The 19,683-nt window shown below is 34.2% G+C and overlaps 1 protein-coding gene across 4 annotated transcripts in view; it reads left to right on the top strand.

Moving 5' to 3' along the window:
* LOC145668446 (uncharacterized) overlaps window positions 1-19,683 on the top strand; it is a 272,604-nt gene that overhangs the window by 24,124 nt on the left and 228,797 nt on the right. Inside the window, exon 1 of one of the 4 annotated variants that reach the window (XM_081736321.1) lies at window positions 2,531-2,765. The exons of the other annotated variants lie outside the window; for them this stretch is intronic. The gene's annotated coding sequence lies outside the window, so the exon portion shown is untranslated. Of the gene's footprint in view, window positions 1-2,530; window positions 2,766-19,683 lie in introns of those variants that run through there. 4 annotated transcript variants of the gene reach the window in all.

Raw genomic sequence — 19,683 nt, 5'->3', positions numbered from 1 at the left:
TTGCAAAATTCAATTCCAAATAAATATACTTAACTATCATTCCATTCATCAAAATCCTAACAATATTATAAAATTTTTTGTAGAATGAGAATGTTGGAGGAAAGTATCAACTAACAGCTTAAAAATGTGAAAATCTACTAACAAATTTAATTTAAAGCAGTCAATACTCCAACACATTCACAATCTTATTCTTTAAATTCAATATTAAGTTCAAGTGGAATGAGAAAGTTGGAGGAATCTGAAAATTCAACTAAGTTTTTACAATAATACAAATGGTAAAGATAAATTACCAAAATATAATTTAGGATATTCTACTTCAATAATATTTCCTATTCTTTTTACTTTGTAACTCTTAGTGGAATGAAAATGTATAAGATATCCTAAGAATAACACAAACATAAACTTACTCTCTTAAAGATCTATATATGAGATCTTAAAATGGTGATCTTGTTCCCTACGGAAATTGTAACGCCCCCTTCCACCTAGCCTCGTCTAATCGAATTCACATGGAGAGTTTACAACAAAAAAAAAACAATAATTAAACAAACTGTCAATATGAACTCAGATCACAAAGCCTGGCAGAGAGGGCTTGGGAGAGGAGAATCGAGCAGTTTCGCGTAATCAACTATGCTAGTATTAGCTGGAATTGCAGATCCAATATTTCTAGTTGGAAAAGGAAACACACTAAACATAAACTTAAAGAACATGTACAACAGTGTTTCAAGTTTTAAGATAACAACTTTATTTCCAATATAAGGAGGTGTATATGAACTAAAACGTTTGAATAGCTTATATACACTCGTTTGAAATGTGCAATATACAACTATTCTAATAATAATAATAATCTGATGATTAAGTTGATTAAATCTCAAAAAAATTTCAATTAAAACTTTACTAGTTGATTCTTATCTTCTTTAAATTTAATTTCAATTATATTTCAAACAGTTTCTCCAATCAATAATTACTAATTCTCTTCAAAACTTGACTTTAACAGTTAATAATCTCTCGACGACTTTTACGACCATTAACTACTCATTGATAAATTTCTTCAAACATGAATAATATTTCTGAACTAAAATCTTACAATATTTTTAGATCTTAATTAGTTAATTTATCAAATTAATAGCAGTCAAATTAATATCTGAATCAAAATCTTAACTTTCAAACTTATGACAACTTCGAGAAAAATTTATATATTTCTTTCGAGAAAATAATATCTAAATACGCTTTCCTTCTGACATATGGCTAACAGCTGAAAAAGAAATACTTAATTTAAACGAAATATCGGATCCGCAGGTGGTTTATATCTTGTTTCAACGATTAAGGTCAAAGTAGAAAGAATAATCGCCACAATTTCTGGGAGGAAAAATAACTATTGTTGGAAGGCAAAGGTTCGCGAGTTTTAAACCCTTTGGAAACAAACTATCAACGACCTCACAATCAACAGTTTTGACAAACACAATTACTATAAGTAAATATAATATTATTAACTCACCAGGTGTCGGAAAACTCAATGGTTTACCTATTTCCTTTTTTCCTCTCGTTTGGTATTTGGCCTCTTTGACTAACTGTTGACTATGCACGCACGCAATTCTTGCTCTGTGCCAGAAATTATACTATCACGTTGTTACAGAGGATAAATTCCAGGACAAATCTTTAGGATAGCCAGAATAACCAGGTATCCAAACTAGCAATCTCTACGGACTCTACTAAGAAATGTCCCACATTACAAGAATTCTCTCTCTCTTTAATAAATTCCTTTTTTTTAGAAAAAAGAAATATTTCAGAGAGATTAATAAGTAATGAAACAGGACCAAAATGCACAATGAATTCACTCACCAAATAGAACTGAACAGAGCGAATTGAGGGTTCACTTTGCATGCACACTTTCCCTCTCTGACTCTGTAACAAGCACAAAAATAGGCTATTTCCTTGCCAACTTCTTTCACTAACACTGTGAACTTGTTCAACACATCGTGATATTTAACTTCGCTTAACTCGCAAAGAACAAATAGTAGCAAAAGATTTTCTAGCACGGAACTTAGACTTGCCCACGTATATTCACTCACAAACATGTCCTACTTAACACAAAGCAAAGCAAGAACACGTAACCACCAAACAACTCCATCCTCTCTGGGCTAAAGTAGGGAACAAGATAACGGGTCCCTGAGTCACCGAACCAGGTAGAGTTGGAGGAAAGCCACGCCCACCGAACAAACACGCGCAAAACCTTTTTACCCTCAAGTTGTCATAGCATATAGTTTCTCAGTCAATTCCTCCTTACATTATTCCTATCAAACTTTTTTAAATACTTTTTTCTTTCTCCTATTTTTCTAAAAAAAAAATACTTTTTAACAAAGAGAAAAAATTCGTTTTAAATACTGAAATTGATTAATAATAGGAGTCTTAATAGACAATATATCGCTCAATGTACAATTTTCCTTCATGTAACCATCCATTCTTCTTCTTCTTCCCAGATCCAGAAGGATGGTGCGTTACATCTCCGACGTGGTACACCCAACATTCATAAAATGCATATCGACGGTAAGCTCAATTCTTCAGAAGTACATTGATACTAAAATTATCTTCCTATCTTAATTAGGGACTGAGCTGAGCTACTACGGTTTAAATCCTTGACGCAGCAGTTACACCTTACTGCGTTTGAAGGTTAACGGAAGCAATTATGTCCAAAGATGAGACGTATTCCAAACGATGGATCATATTAAGTTCAACAACATGATACAATTTACCAGCATTCCCCCTGGGTGAGTGGCTAGCATTCTGGTTTCATAACAAAGAGGTTCTTGGTTCGATAGCAATCTACGAAAGCTGTGGATGTTTTAATTCTCTAAATGTTAAGATCTTTCTCTTCCTGTGCAATCATCTGAGTTTGTAAATGTAATGTGCCATCACAGTTTGGGTATAAGTTTTTTTCGGGACCAATACTTTCCGAACATACCGTGTATTGAAAATTTTTAATACATAATTTCCGACTTATGTAGTGAATTCATTCGCTCTTTATTTAAATCAAAATTGACGCAGAAACTTCAGAATAACCTAGGAAAAATTATATTTTGGGGAATAATTTATTTATATAGTATTTCATCGTAATTTCTGTATATGGGCATTTAAAATGGATGATTATGGAAATTATACATCTTAATGCGATACAAAAACGTATGTCAGTAATTGGACAGAATTTTCTGAAATTGTCCACCAATCTGATATTTGTTAGAATAATTTACCCCTTCGTGCCTCTGAGATGCCGATATCCTCCCAAAATCCTGTTTCATCCAGTTTTTACTATTTTTCATTTGCTTTGTATTTTCCGCCGCCAAAATTTCTCTGCTCTGATTGGGAACTATATTTCCGCTTTAGTATTATGGCGCGCCTTCACCTTGTTCTGCTTTGGACACGATTGAAGTTAGTCCACGTTAGTTCTACTCTTGTAAAAATTGGATTTTCGACGGGTAAAGCAGTAAAATTCAGGTAACTATGTACAAATTAGTTAAATAAACGTTCCAGAAGTAATAGAAAGCCTTGAACTGTTAAATTCTGCACTGAAATCAGTCAAAAATTCTAAAATAAGGACGACATGTTGGTGAATACCGATAGCCAAGGACAGCATTCATAGTGCAGTACATCAATTTTTTCGGTTTTAAGTGATCTTTTGAACTAAGTTTTGACGTTTAGGATATCCTCTTCACCCCTGAAATTTCCGTTAGGTTACGATAATCCTGTGTGTATATATATAGTCTTGGTACATAGTATATGTGATTTTTTTCATTAATATGGCAGTATGTGTATGTTCCTTTGTAGCTGAGTTAATTACTGTTATGTCAGTGTAATTTCCAACAAGGACTCCCATTCATTCAAAAATTGACAATAGCTTCCAACGGAAATGGGTTGAATAATTTCATAAAAGTTCTTTTGCCCTCAGGAAAGGGACCTTTCTTCGTTAATAGTTTCAATATGTTCCTCCCGGGGCATTGATATAATTTTGTAATTGGGAAAAATGGATTAGTTTGATAGAAGGGCCACCTGGCTCTGACCCCCTTTCCTCCCTTTTCAGTTCGCAGAGCCGATTTTCGATGTGGTGAAATTAGGGATTTGTTCGGTATACGTGTAGTTAATTTGTGTGATAATATGGATTAATATGTATAGTGATATGTGTTAGTATGTGTAGCTTTCTTATTTTATGTGTGATATAGTATGCGTGTGTTGAATGTAGTATGTTATTAGTAGCAGTGATGGGTGTGTGCATCTATAATTAATTTATTCAAGGACAGTGTATTGTTGCTTCTTAATTATTCATCTCTTTTGGTCCGTCGCAATAAGTAAATTGATCCATAATGCAAATTTATAGTAATTTCGTACCGTTATCTCACGGTATACAAGGCATAGTTAACTTTCACTATAGTACAAAGCGTGTTTGGGAGTGCAAAGTTTATTTTCATATTGCAACTCCATCTAGTATTCGGTGATTAACTACTCGCCGCTAGTGTTTTGTTCCCCGAGACTTAAGAATCTAGTCAACTTAAAAATTACCCTTTTAAATATATATACAAGATGATTCAATTAGAACGTACCAGGCCTATATCGCAGCTAATACTGCACGTAGAGCCTTCAAACAAAAAATTGCATGCCAAATCGTATGTGTAGAATGCAATAAAATAGTAGCGAGATCAGTGGCGTCTCGTGAGTACCTCCAACGGGGGAAACTTCAAAATTTGAAATGGAAAGTGGTATAACTGTTGGAATCGTTCGAAAGAACATTAAATGTCATGCAACTTTTAGAGGAGAAACTTTGTCATATCCTTTCCCATTTAGCCGCTAGAGACGTTGATGCAGACTTGTATCTGACTACCCGTAGCAGGCCTTTATCTCAGCTAATAATGCACATAGAGCCGTCAAACAAACAATTGAACTATCAAATCGTATGTGTAGACGTTAATAAAAATAGTAGCGACATCAGTAGCGTATCGTGAATATCTTTAACGTGGTCATCTGCAAAATTTGACATGAAAACAGGGGTTGGTTGTGCCTCCATTGAAACTCGTATATATACTGCATCATTATTATTTCGCCTGGAGTCATGGCTCAAACACCATTTTCTTCAATATAACAAGCCCTTTTCAACGGTACCACTCGCATGTCCATATCATACACCTGAATCGGAAAAATCGAGAAAAACCGGAATTTTTCTGAAAAAATCACCCCTTCGGAAAACTTGCGCCACTCGGGCCAGACCCCAGTTTCACGTAGGAATTTCAAAAAAATAGAAATACCCAAAAGTACACAGATTCCGTATGCAAATCTTCAATCTGATATCTTTAAAAATAAAGGCGTGAATTTTTTTTTATATTTGCCTTAAGAAAAAAAATAAAAATTCACGCTCCTCCACCCCCACTTGGCGCCACCAAGTTGGCCATCCGGTTCCAAAACGCATCTGGGGTGTTCCTTGGTCCATTCTTGACTTGACCAATAAAAGAAACCCGGCTTAAATATCTGTTGTAGAACATAAATAAGCGGTCAAAGACGATACTATGCCATGATAACAAAAGTTACCAAAAATTATAAAGGGGTTAAAAAGCTTTACTGATAACCAACATGTAAGCAGATTTAGACTCGAGCAATAATATTTGTGTAACTGCCATTTAATTAGGTAAGCTTTAAAAGAAGTTAAGTATAAACAATGAGAACTTTTAATTAATTGTGATTTTAACCTATAGCATACAGCGAGCCGAAGGCTTGCTGGTAATCATTAGTTTTGTTAAAATAAAAGTAACATTTTCATTTGACATGTCCCAATTTTGCTGTACATTTAAGGACAAACACAAAGATATCATTAAAGGTTCTCTAAAAAATCAATTTTTCAAATCTAGAGACAGAATCTCAGGCAAGATGCCTAGAGAACATACTTTAAACTTGCTCAAGATTGCTTGTTCATAACTCCTATTAAACACGCGTTGAAACTAAAATAATACATATTCAATATAAGAAGGGAAAATAATCTAGATTATGTTATTTCTTCCCTTCAGTAATCGGACATTGTACCACAATTGAACGTCTTTCTTTTAGATCATGATTTTTTAAAGGATTTTTTCTTTTCTTCTCTTTCTTCGGTGAAAACAATAGTCAAGAGGAAAGCAAAACCAACTTTCTCTCCCTCCACTGATGCCATGCTCAGTAGGGCGAGATGTCCCTTATGTTAGATCTTTTACGTTGGTGCTTATTAGAGATGGGTTTGGTGGATGACGCATCTGATCTGTTTTTTATGTTCTAGAGAGTCTTGTGAAAGAATTTGTCTCGTTCACGAAAACAAGTCCGCTAAATCTCCAGACTGGTTTCATGTTGAGATTAAACAGCTACGTAAAAATAAGCAAAGTGTATGGAAGTTCTGAAATGATTTTTCCCAATTGAGTATACTTATCATAATCTCTTGAACATTAGAAGAGATTCAAAATATGTTGTAACTCAAAAGTACAAAGACTACATCGAAAATACTACCACTTAAACTATAGATAATCCGCGACGCATCTGGTCAATAATAAACTCTAGAAGAAAAAACAGTTCACATTTAATCTTAGATCATTTATCACAATATAGAAATGCAGTTGGTGATACCAGATCCGGAATTAGTTAGTAGCTCATTTGGTCCCACTTCTCATTCCACCTACCCCTCTTCCTTCTGAAACATGTTTGCTAAGATATCTTTCCATACATTACAACGACAGAAAATGAAGTTACGTGTCATCTTATCTCCGTGCCTGTTCGTAAAACATTGTGTCCATCCATATTAACAGAATACTTATCCAACACACTGCTACCTCTTCGGTGTATCCATTATCAGGGCTATTAAACAGATGTTTTTTTACAAGAAAATTGTCTATTTTTATGGGGAAAAAAGCAAACTTAACTCCCATACGTAAATCCGACATTTTAAAAAATAATGCCTCTTCAAGTAGGCGAATATTTTTACTTCTATCAATCATTTTTGGAAAAATTGCTTTTATCAATCAGTCATCTCTATCAATCATCAATCAAAGATAGAATTTTCAAATTCACCTCACCTTATATTGTCCCAGTACAATATGATTTACTTCCTAGTAACTCCTGTTTAACGAACTCGTCTGTTCTATTTCTCATAAAATACTGTAAGTTTTATATCAAATAATGTAAAAGTAAACGTAGTATATCTAGATATATTTTTTTCGTAAATCATTCATTGATTATGTACAAATTAGCGAACAAATTTAATGACTGCCAGAACGAAATCGGGTAAATTGCACCGTGGAGTCAGTTTTGTTGGAGAAAAATATCTGTCATATTGGTCAAATAATTTCTGGGAAAAACAATCAGAAGCCGGAAACCAAGAATACTGAACATCTTTCTGATGCCGGAGAATATACTTCACCGTATAAAATTTATGTGTTTGTGAATCACTGGTGATTCACACGGCTTCAGAAACAAGGATGCAAATCCTGTGAATCACAGATGGTGCACATCGCGGTAAACGTGTTACAAACTGTGGATAGAAAAATCGATCTAAGCTACAAAATATTTCATTGGTCAGTTTGTACAATAGAAACATTTCCAAGTATTCTTCCAATCTATTGATTGGTGTTTGACTTCAGAATTATACATGAAAAGCACGATTCGTCACAGGATATCAGTCTCTCCAAAAATGTAGGATCTCTTCGAATTATCGAAACGTCAACATAAATGTTCATTAAAGTTTCCTTTTGTTCTAGTGCCAGGTACCTCTGTGCCAATTTCGAATACACTTTCTTAATGTTAAACTTTCACGTGAAATTCGACTAACACTTTCTTTGTCAATTCATACGGTTTCAGAACAGTTCGAAATTTCCAGTGACTAATTTTTTGAATGTTTAGTCCATTTTCAACGTGCAAGGTCATCCAGGACAAAGATTGTCTATGATCCCTTCTCTTCCGTCTTTAAAAAGTTTGAACCACTCTAAAACTTATATGTGTATGATAAAAAATCATCTCAATACACTACCTTTAGCAATCGTAAGTTTCTCTCGCGGATTTTCCCAGTTTGAAACAAAAACATCAAATTGATACTCTCTTTAATTTAAAACTTTTGCAATTTTTCCGGTGGAACACAGACGCATGATACGCTTTGTCCAAAGCAATAGCGGAACTGAGCGACTTGCACCCTGGGCAATCACGCATTCGATAGGTAAGGTATCATCGTATACACCCATGCATTGATTCATCTCCACGCGCTCGTTCTTTGCCAATAAGAAAATCAAACCTTTTTAGTCACACGTCGTACATGACATATTACTAAAGCTCATTATAAACTATCTTCCTGATAGACAAGAACGTATAATTATCTCTGGTGATGCATACACTTTTTTCAGTAATAACTGGTGTTCCTCAAAAGAATGTAATTAGTCTCTTACCATTCTTCTTATTTGCTAATGATCAACCGGTCATCTTCAAACTGCATCTAGTAATATTCTCCTGTTTGTTGGCAACTGCAAACTATTCACAGAAATCTCTACTCAATAAAATTTCTTTAACCTTCAAAATAATTTCTCACAACTTGCTATTGATACTTGGTGCGAAATATGACATTTCAATTTAAATCCTAAAAAATGCACTTGTTTTACAAGTCCTACAAAGAATATGCGTAATAGTTGGATGGTGTAGAACCAAAGTGAATTAACTCCATTTTTAGTTGATTTTGAGATATTGATATTTTCTTATTCTTGAGTTGCTTCGTTTTCTATTTCATGGCGTTTGGTTCACTTTGGTTCTATACCACCCAATTGACAAGCTTATATTATTTTCAGTTAACATATTGCTACTGCTACAAAAATCTATGTTAATGTTAGAAATGTTATGCAGGCTTACGGAAATCCGAATATTATGACATATCTTAAACAATTTCCTAAGACAAACAATATTCTCAACTTCTTTTTACCGTAGCTATTGTTCATCACAGAGTTCTAGAACTACGTAGCAATGAAACTAATATGAGAACTCAACATATATATATAACATCATACACCTGTGCAGAAAAGCTGGTATTTTATTTCTATATAAAATATCAAACGAAAAATTAAGCTGTCACTCACTACTTAAGCATAATTTTGGAGTTTCTCTTCACACAACACGGAACGAGAGTCTATGTTTATGTTTCGATAGTCCAAAGATTGCTCATGTCCAGACCAGACCTCCTATCAAATTTAACAGGCTTCAACCTACTATACTTCTCAAAGAATTATCCCATTTGCATTGTGCACATTACGTTTTAAACATTGCTTTTTAAATATTTGTTAATGTTTTTGTTAATATTCTGCTATTTTATGCTATTCCTGCTGTTACTTTTTTCTTTTCTGTTGAAATGATGTTACATGTTTCAATGCAAATTATTCAATATCTAGAATAATAGTTATAACTAAATTAATTTTCTCTGCTACGCGTGACAATTATGCAGAACGGTAACGACACTAACCCAGACGTCATTTTAATTCTGTAAAATATATTGTCTACAGATCTACAGTTCTACATATATGTATAGCATGCATAAAGAGAAACAGAAGTTTTGCTTGTGAGTTTTAGTCGAAAGATTATAGGGCTAACACGGTGTTTGCAGAATCATCATCTAAAATATTGCGTCTATAGGTTCCAAGTGGCGTAATGTATAAATTTTTTTAAAAAGATTACTCTAACAAACAAGACACTGACCAAAGCTTAAAACTTTACTTTATTTTAAATTATAATTTGTAACTGTTTCGGATATCTAGCATATCCTTCTTCAGACACGATCGAAATTAATGAAAATACAGACATATATATAAATGTTGTTATAACAGAGTTTAAATTCTTTAACCGTCATATATATATTCATTGTTATAAAAAAATTTTAAATTCTTTTATCAGTCATATATAGAGTCATTATTGTACTTTTTTATTTTTATTTATTTATTTATTTTTCTTATTTACCGAGGCCTTCAGCACATCCTATAAGTCTTCGTGTTCACTTTCCATTTAATCACTTCCTTTATTTTTGGTTCTTATAAGGGCCTTTTATTTTTATTATTTTTTTTATTTTTATTTTTTTATTTTTTTTTTCTCTATGTTATTCAAACTTCCTTGCCATGATTCATTAATTGGTAAGCCCCCTGTCCAGTTCATCAGTTTATCTCTTCCTACCTTCTTTATCCAATCCGCTTCTTTCCACTTCCTTATTATCATTCTTTTCTCCATCTCCAATACTTCCGTCTTATCCCAATTAATTGCGTGATTCGTCTCCTTAACATGTTTGTATATGGCATTGGTATCTTTTTTCTTCCTAACATAACATAACATAACAAAAGATTACTCTCATCTCACATAAGAATTTCTGGACTTAACTTTCTTTCTCTCTGTGTCCCTTTGTAACCGAGTGGGTAACTCACGTTCCTTCTGTACGAGTGGCCACGGGTAACGGTATTTTCCTTGAATGCAAGCCCGAGAAGTAATTCGGATCCCATTTTAAAATAGTAGGTCGTGCCTTTTAGTCACTTACGTTAGTGCTGACAACAGACATTAATCTTCAATCAACAAATCAATTTTGATTTCAGCTGTCAACTCATCATTTACTGCAAGGAATAATGAACCATCAATGGGACTTACAAGATTGCAATGTTATTGCATATGTACGATATTCTATACGATAATTCTTGAAGGGATTTTTTCTTTTCAATAGACAGTTGGAGCAATTATCTCGGTCGAGTCTATTAATAGAGTGAATCCGTTAACATCTTAATGAGTAACGGATACTTTAACGATACGTACTGATGTGGCGTGATCCTCTTTTCTGTCTTTAGCAGAGTGTATATATATTGAATAATTGAAACATATACGTACGCCCTTCATTTGAGAAAGGCAAAAGCGATGTGGAGTAGAGTTGTGAGTTGATTTTAGTTCAGCATCCCTTTCAGCAGCGAGGCTATATGAGACGGGACCTACTGATTAACATAAAATCCGAACCACTTGAGCTCCCACCGGGAATCGAACACGGGTCTCCCACGCCAAAGATTCCAACACTAACCGCTTAGCCGCGAGGGAGCTCGGAAATGCGATGTGGAGTCAGGTACAGGAGGTAATAGAGTCAGTGTCATATTCTGGTTGCCTTTACCATCAAGAGATTCTAAACCCATTTTATAAAGGTTGGTTGAAAGTTTGAAAGTTAGGGGTGTCGCGAAAGTTTGAAATGTACTTCTGTGTACCCCATAGGAAAAAAGGTTGCGAAGCGCTGGACTAGCCCATAGTATGTTTACAATGAACATTTACAGATACGTTAAAAATTATTACTTTTTAAAGTTCACTCTGACATACGAAAACTTTATTATTATTATTATTATTATTATTATTATTATTATTATTATTATTATTATTATTATTATTATTATTATTATTATTGGTAGTAGTAGCAGTAGTAGAAGTAGTAATAGTAGTTTAAAGTACCTGAGTCTACTAATTTCTGATTTTGACAAAGTGCTGTATATAGCTGCCCACTGTTCCTAGCACTATAAATAAAGATTATTATTATTATTATTATTCAAAGTGGCTATTACCTAGGTATTTAAAGTAGTGGATCCATAGGAAATTGGTTTTGGAAAACACATTGACCATCCTTTTTGTTTATGGTAAACAAATATGGGAAAATAGTTTTTAACTTTAAAACTTCCACTCAATTTTAAGCAAACTTTGTGTGTTTAACGTAAACTTCGTGTATAACATGCGGAAAAGTTTTGTAGTTTTGGTGTAATGGGAGAGGGAAAGTTGTTAATGAAGGCTATGAGATGAAGAATGAAACACAAGGAAAAGAAACGGTTAACTTTATTGACTGTGAATAATTAATTTCCGAACAAAAGGTTAGGCTCGACGCCTCTGGTTTCTCGTGCATGAAATCTTGTGGTAGTCGAAGAGAATGTTTAGCGAGTCTACTAAACCACAAGAGGAACTTGATAAATTGTTCTGAAATCATATGCCAAGGCTGTTCCAGTTTTCTCTTTTCCAAAAGTTCAAAGTTCAGGCACTCAAAAGGTGTCTCTTTAAAAATTATTATTCATACAGTGGTTTTCGTCATATGATCTTATAACCCACCTCGTTTCAGGAATTAATAGTATTTTTTTAAAGAAAAAGTCAATGTTAATTGTAGTAATTAACTAAGTGTGTTTTATTTTCATTGTGATTCTTCCTTGTGTTGATTCCCATGTTTAAGGGTGTGTCAATATCAGACATGAACACTTCGCGTGAAAAATATTGATTTAAAAAATACATTTCTTTATGCAAGGAAATATACCGAGTGTTCCACATAAAACAGACCCAGACTGTGAAGTATACATTTTGAGCGGCCAGTAATATTATATACGAAGGTCATCGCAAAGGTCATGGCATCTATTTTTTCTTTATTTCTTTTTTTTTTTTTACGAAAATGAGAACGAAGTAAAACATTTTGCAGTATGCAAATGCAAGTTATGTAAACGTTACATATAGAAAGTTTCATGAACATACATATCCCCATCAAAAAATAGCACAAATACAGGTAGTGTTTACATACCTGCTAACTTTCCATTTGCATATTTCAGAATTTTCGCCTTCGTTCCCATTTTTTTAAAAAAAAAATGTTGCCATGATTTTCCGCTCTGATGCAACTACTTTAAATTATGGTAAGCATATAAAAAAAAAACAAAGGCAAATGTAAATGCGAATTTTCCATTTTTGATTTAGCAGGCTGTCAACAATACTTTCAACAATGTGCGTTCGACATTAATATGTTTAAAACTACAATAATAGAACTTGCCACTAGTAGTAAATCACAGTGTGGCAAGGAGGTAGGGGCGTCATTTGGGGCAATTACCTTCCTGAATTTCAGATTCATATATATTTGAATAAACAGAACAATAATTTACCAATAAGAAACGTGAAACTCTACTTACATTAGATGGTCTTATTCCCCACTCCACCCCACCCTACCCCAAGCAAAATCTGAGATGACGTTGCTGTAGCGATTTTTTTCTGCGAAGTTAGTCTTGGCATGAAAGTTTTTCATATGGCACACCTTACGTATGATCTCCGGAATACGCGCCGAAATTTCCAATTTGACCAATCACCAGTATAGCGCGTGATGCGATAAAGTATCGAAATGGATTTGTGATACCTGTTTACCACAGTTTCAACAATGAAACAAAGAGTAAATACCAAGTTTAGAGAAATTTTTAATGGAAACATTTGAGATTTTTTAAAAAATGCTTGTGAGGACAATCATCTTTTTTGTCAGCGAATTTTTGAATGACACGAAAGACTAAGTGATTAAGGGAGCCAGTGGAAAATGATGAGTGCTATAGTACAAGAAGTTCTATCTCAACAATGATTGGTAAAGTTCGAAATATCATTTTGCATAACAAAAATGCAAGTCTCAGAGTAATATCAGACCTCCTGCGAGGAAATAAAGATAATGGTCACCAAAGATTTATAAAAACGAAGGTGTGTTCACATTTTGTGCTCCATCCTCAGCACAACGAAGTAATTGTTCATGACTTTTAGGCCCAAAATGTGTTATTTTCCCCCTATACTCGTCAGACCTATCCCCTTGTGATTACTTTCTTCTCCGCAATTTAAAAGCGCCACTGAAAGATTTCTGTTTTAACGATCTTTATACAATCCAGAGAGCAGAGTGACGAGGACCTTACAGTCATGGCTTTCAGAAGTCATTTCAGAGTTTCCTCGATCGTTTGAAGCTGAATCTAAAGAAAGGATGATCCTACTTTGAACAAACTTAAATTGATTCCACTTGTTATTGAATCAACTTTTACAGACCCTGCCAGTCTCCTTTCCTAATTGCCGCACTGTGTACGCATGTAAGATGATAAAGTATTGTCACCTTCTTTTCAGTGGCGGATCTAGCCCAAGGCCCAGGGAACCAAGGTCTGCCAGTCTTTTAAATGTCAAAAATAATTTAAGCTATTACTTACATATTTTTTAAAGTTTACAATAAACTCATGACATACCTATCATAGTTTGGGATTCTGGCTGTCCCCTCCCAGTTTTTACCTTAAAGGCCCGCCACTGCTCGGTATTTTATTTATTTATTTATTTATTTATTTATTTATGACTTCTTTTACGTGGCGAAGTTAAGGCTCTGCAGCCTTCTCCGAGCACTTAACCACGTGCATACATTCTTTTCTTTTTTTTTTAAAAAAAAAAGCACCAATATATAGAAAATATTAACAATTACAAAAGAAAAGTATTAACCACATAAAGAAAGAATATACCACTGAAGTAAAAAAAATAGTTAAACACTTCAAAAACAAAAATGGAAAATAATATACAATATAGGAAACAAAATAACATGGAGAAACTTAAAATGCATATATCATGTAGCGGTACCAGAACTATGAATATATAAGCTGTACAAATTAGCATAGGTTACCTATTGGTTGTGTGTTCATATGTGGGTTATTAATAATCTCGTAAAACGAAGATGACTCATGAGCTACCAGTATCCTTATCTTTACTTAAGAGAAGGGAATTTACAGATTTTTTAAATTTGGCAACTGTGGAAACGTTGTGTATTAATTGAGGTATCTCATCTTTAAAAAAAATGGCCTGCGCCTCACTTGCAAAACGCACTTTTTTCTTTTGTTATAATTTGGGGTGCACCTTATATTCTCTTGTACTTTATATTACACAGATTGTACTTTATATTACTTTATATTGTACTCTATATTACAAGATAAATACACAGTACGTATCAAGAATCCAGGAACAATTTTTTGAAAGAGCTATAATAATTTAAAATGCCCACTCTTAAATATTTGTCATTGTAGGCAATTGTCTATTTTTTTTTTAATTTAAGCTTCACTCCTGTCTTTCCCCGTCTAACCCTTACTTATTGTAACAAGATTACGTTTACTTGACTTGCCTAAATAGCAGAAATTAAGCTTTAGACGCTTATTTTTACTCCCAAGTATTAAAAGGATACGGTTCTACTATATAAGTTAAATCAACCATCTCTTATGATCTAACTTTTGCCACTATGTAATAAGAGTTATCATACAAATTCACTTCTGAATTGTATGCAATTGACTACTCCTGTCTATTTCCGAGTAAACCTTTTAGTTCCGTTGAGAGAGTTTGACTTATCTTCATGTCAGAGCCCTGTCACAACCTTTTGATTCTCACGAACAGGAAATCTCGTCTTAATATCTGCTCTCTCTCTCTCTCTCTCTCTCTCTCTTTCTTTCTCTTTCTCTTTATCTCTCTCTTTCTCTCTCTCTCTTTCTCTCTCTCTCTCTCTCTCTCTCTCTTTCTCTCTCTCTCTTTCTTTCTCTCTCTCTCTCTCTCTCTTTCTTTCTTTCTCTCTCTCTCTTTCCTTTTGTAGCAAATCTGCACGGGTTCACAGACGACATGGATTATAATTTCATTTCAGAGATGTGTTCAAATGGAAAGCTCTTTTGTCGCCAATTTGAATGTCTATCTAACCTTCCGTAGAATAACATGATTATCTAGAAATGCGGTCAAATCGTCCAAAGATAATTTTGAAAAAGGTTATAGACATAAAGAATATTCAAAGGTTTTTCTTGCCATAAAAGAAGATATCGTTTAAAATCAATTCAATCTCTTTTGAGTTAATAGTATTTACGTCACGGGTATTTGATGAACGATTTACATTATTGCTTTGTCATTAGAAAATGCTACTTTATAAGCTTGGCCAATATAATGTTAAAATTTTTTCACCAATTTTTCTCGCTACCATTAGACTAAAGAGAAAATACTGTGTAATGCTATATCCTTCAGGGCCTCCTTCAACCGCTGTATGAACAAAAATATTTCACTATGTGACAACGTCGTAGATGAACTTGGAACCATTAGCATTACTCTACGAATCCACCAAGCAGTTGCATCGATTATTACGTTAATAAGTGATGCTTGTGTCAATGTGCATACACTTTAACTCCATCTGAAAAGAATCAATGTAACTATTTAATGAATTGCTAAATCTAATATGTATATAGCCTTAACTGCAACGTTCCCACATAGTACAATTCGCGTCTTCAGACAAAGACCCGAAAGGTACACAATTATATTGTTTTTGCTTTATTTTTACTTGTAGAATAGCGCTCTGTATTCCATGGACGTAATATTTAGAACGCCCGATATATTGATTTAATCTATATAAGTTTCCTTCGAATTGTGATTGTTAGTTGATTGACTAAGTAATTCCGTCATTTCCCTTGTACGGAAAGTGCACGGTTCCATTAATTTTCATGTAGATTCAATTCTTTGCCTACCTTATTTTTAACAATGTTCACTTTTTACAGGTTCATCTTTCGAAAATATAAGTAAAATTATAGTTCTTTTGCTCAGTATAATAGGTCAGAATTAGGGGTAAAAGTGGATCTGAAAACGTAAAGGAACGAATGACGTCATGCCGTCCCCCCGTGCCTATCTTTGTTCATTATATTTTTTTTAGGAAGTGGAAAGACGTCACAGATATTTTTTGGAAGTGAGGCAACGACATCCTTCCGACTCCTGGTCAGAATGAAAAACATAACCATTCTGTCCCATATACATTACAGTTCCTTGAAAATCACCGGAAACAAATGATGCTGGAAGTGTTAGTGGAAGTACATCGTGTTTGGCTAGGTCTCTCATATTTCTAGAATAAACATCCTATGAAAGTTTACAATATACTCATTGTTGTCCATTTTCTTCTTGCTGAAATATCAGAAATAATTACAAGCTAACATTCACCAAAAATGATTAACAGAGAGTAGATTATTTTTATTAGTCGAGTATCGATAACTAAGAAGAGCGATGTTTTTTTTTTAAAAAAATATCGTGGTAATAATATTAACTTTCGTTTTGCAGAAAAACCGAGACGTTTACAATTTTGAACCATTTTGAGGGACCAGAAGTAATTACTCCCACCAGCATACAGATGGGAGTAATAACTTCCGCAAACTATGTTGAGGAAACTTTGACACTGTTCACTGAATAGCAAACAGTGAATGAGAAAAATTATATAATGGTTCCAACAAGACAGCACTCTTACTAACACCACAATATAAACAGCCAAGTTCTTGGAAAATCAGTTTCCAAGTGAGCTCACTGTGAAGGATTATAGCCTCCTATATCACGTGATCTAAGTGTGTATATATGTCTGTGTGTATGAATGCATGTATGTATGTATGTATGTATATGTGTGTGTGTATGTATATATGTGTGTGTGATTGTGTGTGATTGTAGGTGTGTGTGTGGATACTCTCTGTGGCAATACCTTTGGAAGATTTTATTTCGGGAGTTCCAAAGCGAATGTGAGAATGAATTATATTAAAATTTGTAAAATTGCCCCTAAAATTAGACTCAATTTAAGGAAATGTCAGGATTTCGGGGGTGGGTCCAGACCTCCACGGCTCACCTCCTGCGTACATCCTTAAACTGTGGAGAAAATTGAAAATAAATGTTTAAGAAATGAATCCATCAAGGCTTGAAGACTTGAAATTGAACATTCAATATGAAATAATAAAAAAAAATCTCCGAAAAAGGTTCAAAAGCGTATATTTTAATGTGGACCGTGAGCGCGTTCAACCTGTAGAGCTGTGAATTTCGATGAGTAAACTTGCTTTTCCAGCCTTCACTTAAGCCCATATTTAAGTGAGTAAATTATAAATGTCCTATAGGGCTATATTGTGTATTATTTTTATTTGTGTACGTTGTTCACATTGTTATGATTATGGTGGTGCTTTTCGTAACTGTTTTCGTGTTTATTTAAACAATTGACTTCAAGCGTAAGGTTGCCTTTGTCGCCCTTTGTTTGGTGTTATTGAGCTGTGGAATTTATATATATACACTGTAACGCGTTGCAGCTTAAAAGCTGTGCGGCAGTAGTTTCTAAACTCCATTCAAAACCTTTAAGTTTATTAAGTCAAAAAGGTATGCTAGTTCCAAGAAAGGGAGGAAGTTTGTTTTAACAACACAAACACACACACACACACACACACACACATACATACACTAAGGAAGAGGAAGATCTTGATTTAAGGAAAGGAGGGAAATTTTTCGTATAAAAAAGAAGAAAATCCTCTTTGCTTTTACTTGATTTTTCCCTACTTCTGTTTTTACTTGACTTTAAATGAGGTGGGAGAAGGGAAAATGCAACATCATCAAAGTAGTGAAAGTCAAGAAGAAGGAAAGGAAGGATGGAGAAAACAAGAGAACACATACACACACACATACAGTGATAAAATATAAAGGAAATTCAGGAAAGAGAGTGAGTGAGGAGGTAAAAGGGGAGGATTTGCAATTGTCTAAAGTAATGGTTTGGAAAACAGTCTGTCCGTCTCGTCTTCTCTAAGAGGATTAAGTCTCAAAAGTTCAAAACGAGATTAAACTATTTGTTCAACTCTACCATCCAGCAATGTGGATACAAAACACAATACTCGAAAATGCTTTCAAGGATTTATGTATATTTTTCCTGCAGTTATTCCTCCATCTCAGTTGCTTCAGTTCACACTACCATTTCGATACATATATCTCGTATATTGCCTGACCAAGCTTGCAGTGCCGAGTTTGACTGAGGGCGCTGGCGTTGCGCTAACAGCAATTACTGGGCAAGCGTCGTGGGACAGGAGAGCAGAGACTTTTACTGCTCCAATGTGTCCAACATTTTTTTTCAAAGTTGTAATTTAGATGTTAGAAGTAGCCTAACCGTTTACCTGCCAATGTTCCCAATCGGAAATATGCTTTCAGAAATCCTATTGTGAGGTTGGAAACTAATGATATAGACGAGAGTTGGTCTTTCATAAAGCGTGACGATTCAACCGTTTATTTTCGCTGCAATATTCGGTTTGGAAACATTTTAAGACTTTTTGAATTTTACGATTTTGCCATTCTTTGCCATATCTCTGGTAAAGGATTTCTAATTCGTGTAGAATCAACATGCACGGCAGTGCATGGCAGCCAAGTTCCGCAAAGAAAATGAAAACTGGCCTGCACTCCCGTAAGCATGTTATACACGAACAAGAGTTTTGGCTAAAATCGCCGATTTCGAGGCTCTGTGAATACGATTCTATTAAGGGTAGAAACATGAGATTTAGAATTTAAGGAGATATCCAAGAGATGTGCTCATATACCAAATCTCCCATTCCTAGCTTCAACCATATTCGAGTACCGGACCCCTAAAATATGCAGTTTTCAGGCTCACTGACTCACTCATCAAATTGATTAAGTACTTCCCAATGAGATAGAAACGTGAAACTTTGCATAAAAGTACCTTATAATAACTTGAGTATGGAAAAAGTCCGAAATGTGAGGAATGGGCAATGGGAAATTTTTATGGGCAAAAAACTGTCCGTAACCATCAGGTACTTCCTAATGAGATAAAGTTGTGAATGTCTACATGAAGGTACCTTATAATGGCTTGAATATGAAAAATGTCCGAAATTTAAGGAATGTGCTATGGCATTTTTTATGAGCGAAAAACTGTCCTTACCTAGATCGAGTCATTCATTTACTCATCATTGCTTCCAAATGAAATCGAGACTTGAAATTCTGCATAATAGTACCTAACTTAGGTAATGAATTGAGTATGGGAAACGTTTGAAATTTAATTAATGTATTATGTAAATTTTTATGAGCAAAAACTATCCGTAG

The sequence above is a fragment of the Thermobia domestica genome, chromosome 13, assembly GCF_964235325.1.
Source record: "Thermobia domestica chromosome 13, izTheDome1.hap1.1, whole genome shotgun sequence".
Classification (NCBI taxonomy): domain Eukaryota; kingdom Metazoa; phylum Arthropoda; class Insecta; order Zygentoma; family Lepismatidae; genus Thermobia; species Thermobia domestica.
This window is presented reverse-complemented; position numbering and strand designations above follow the sequence as displayed.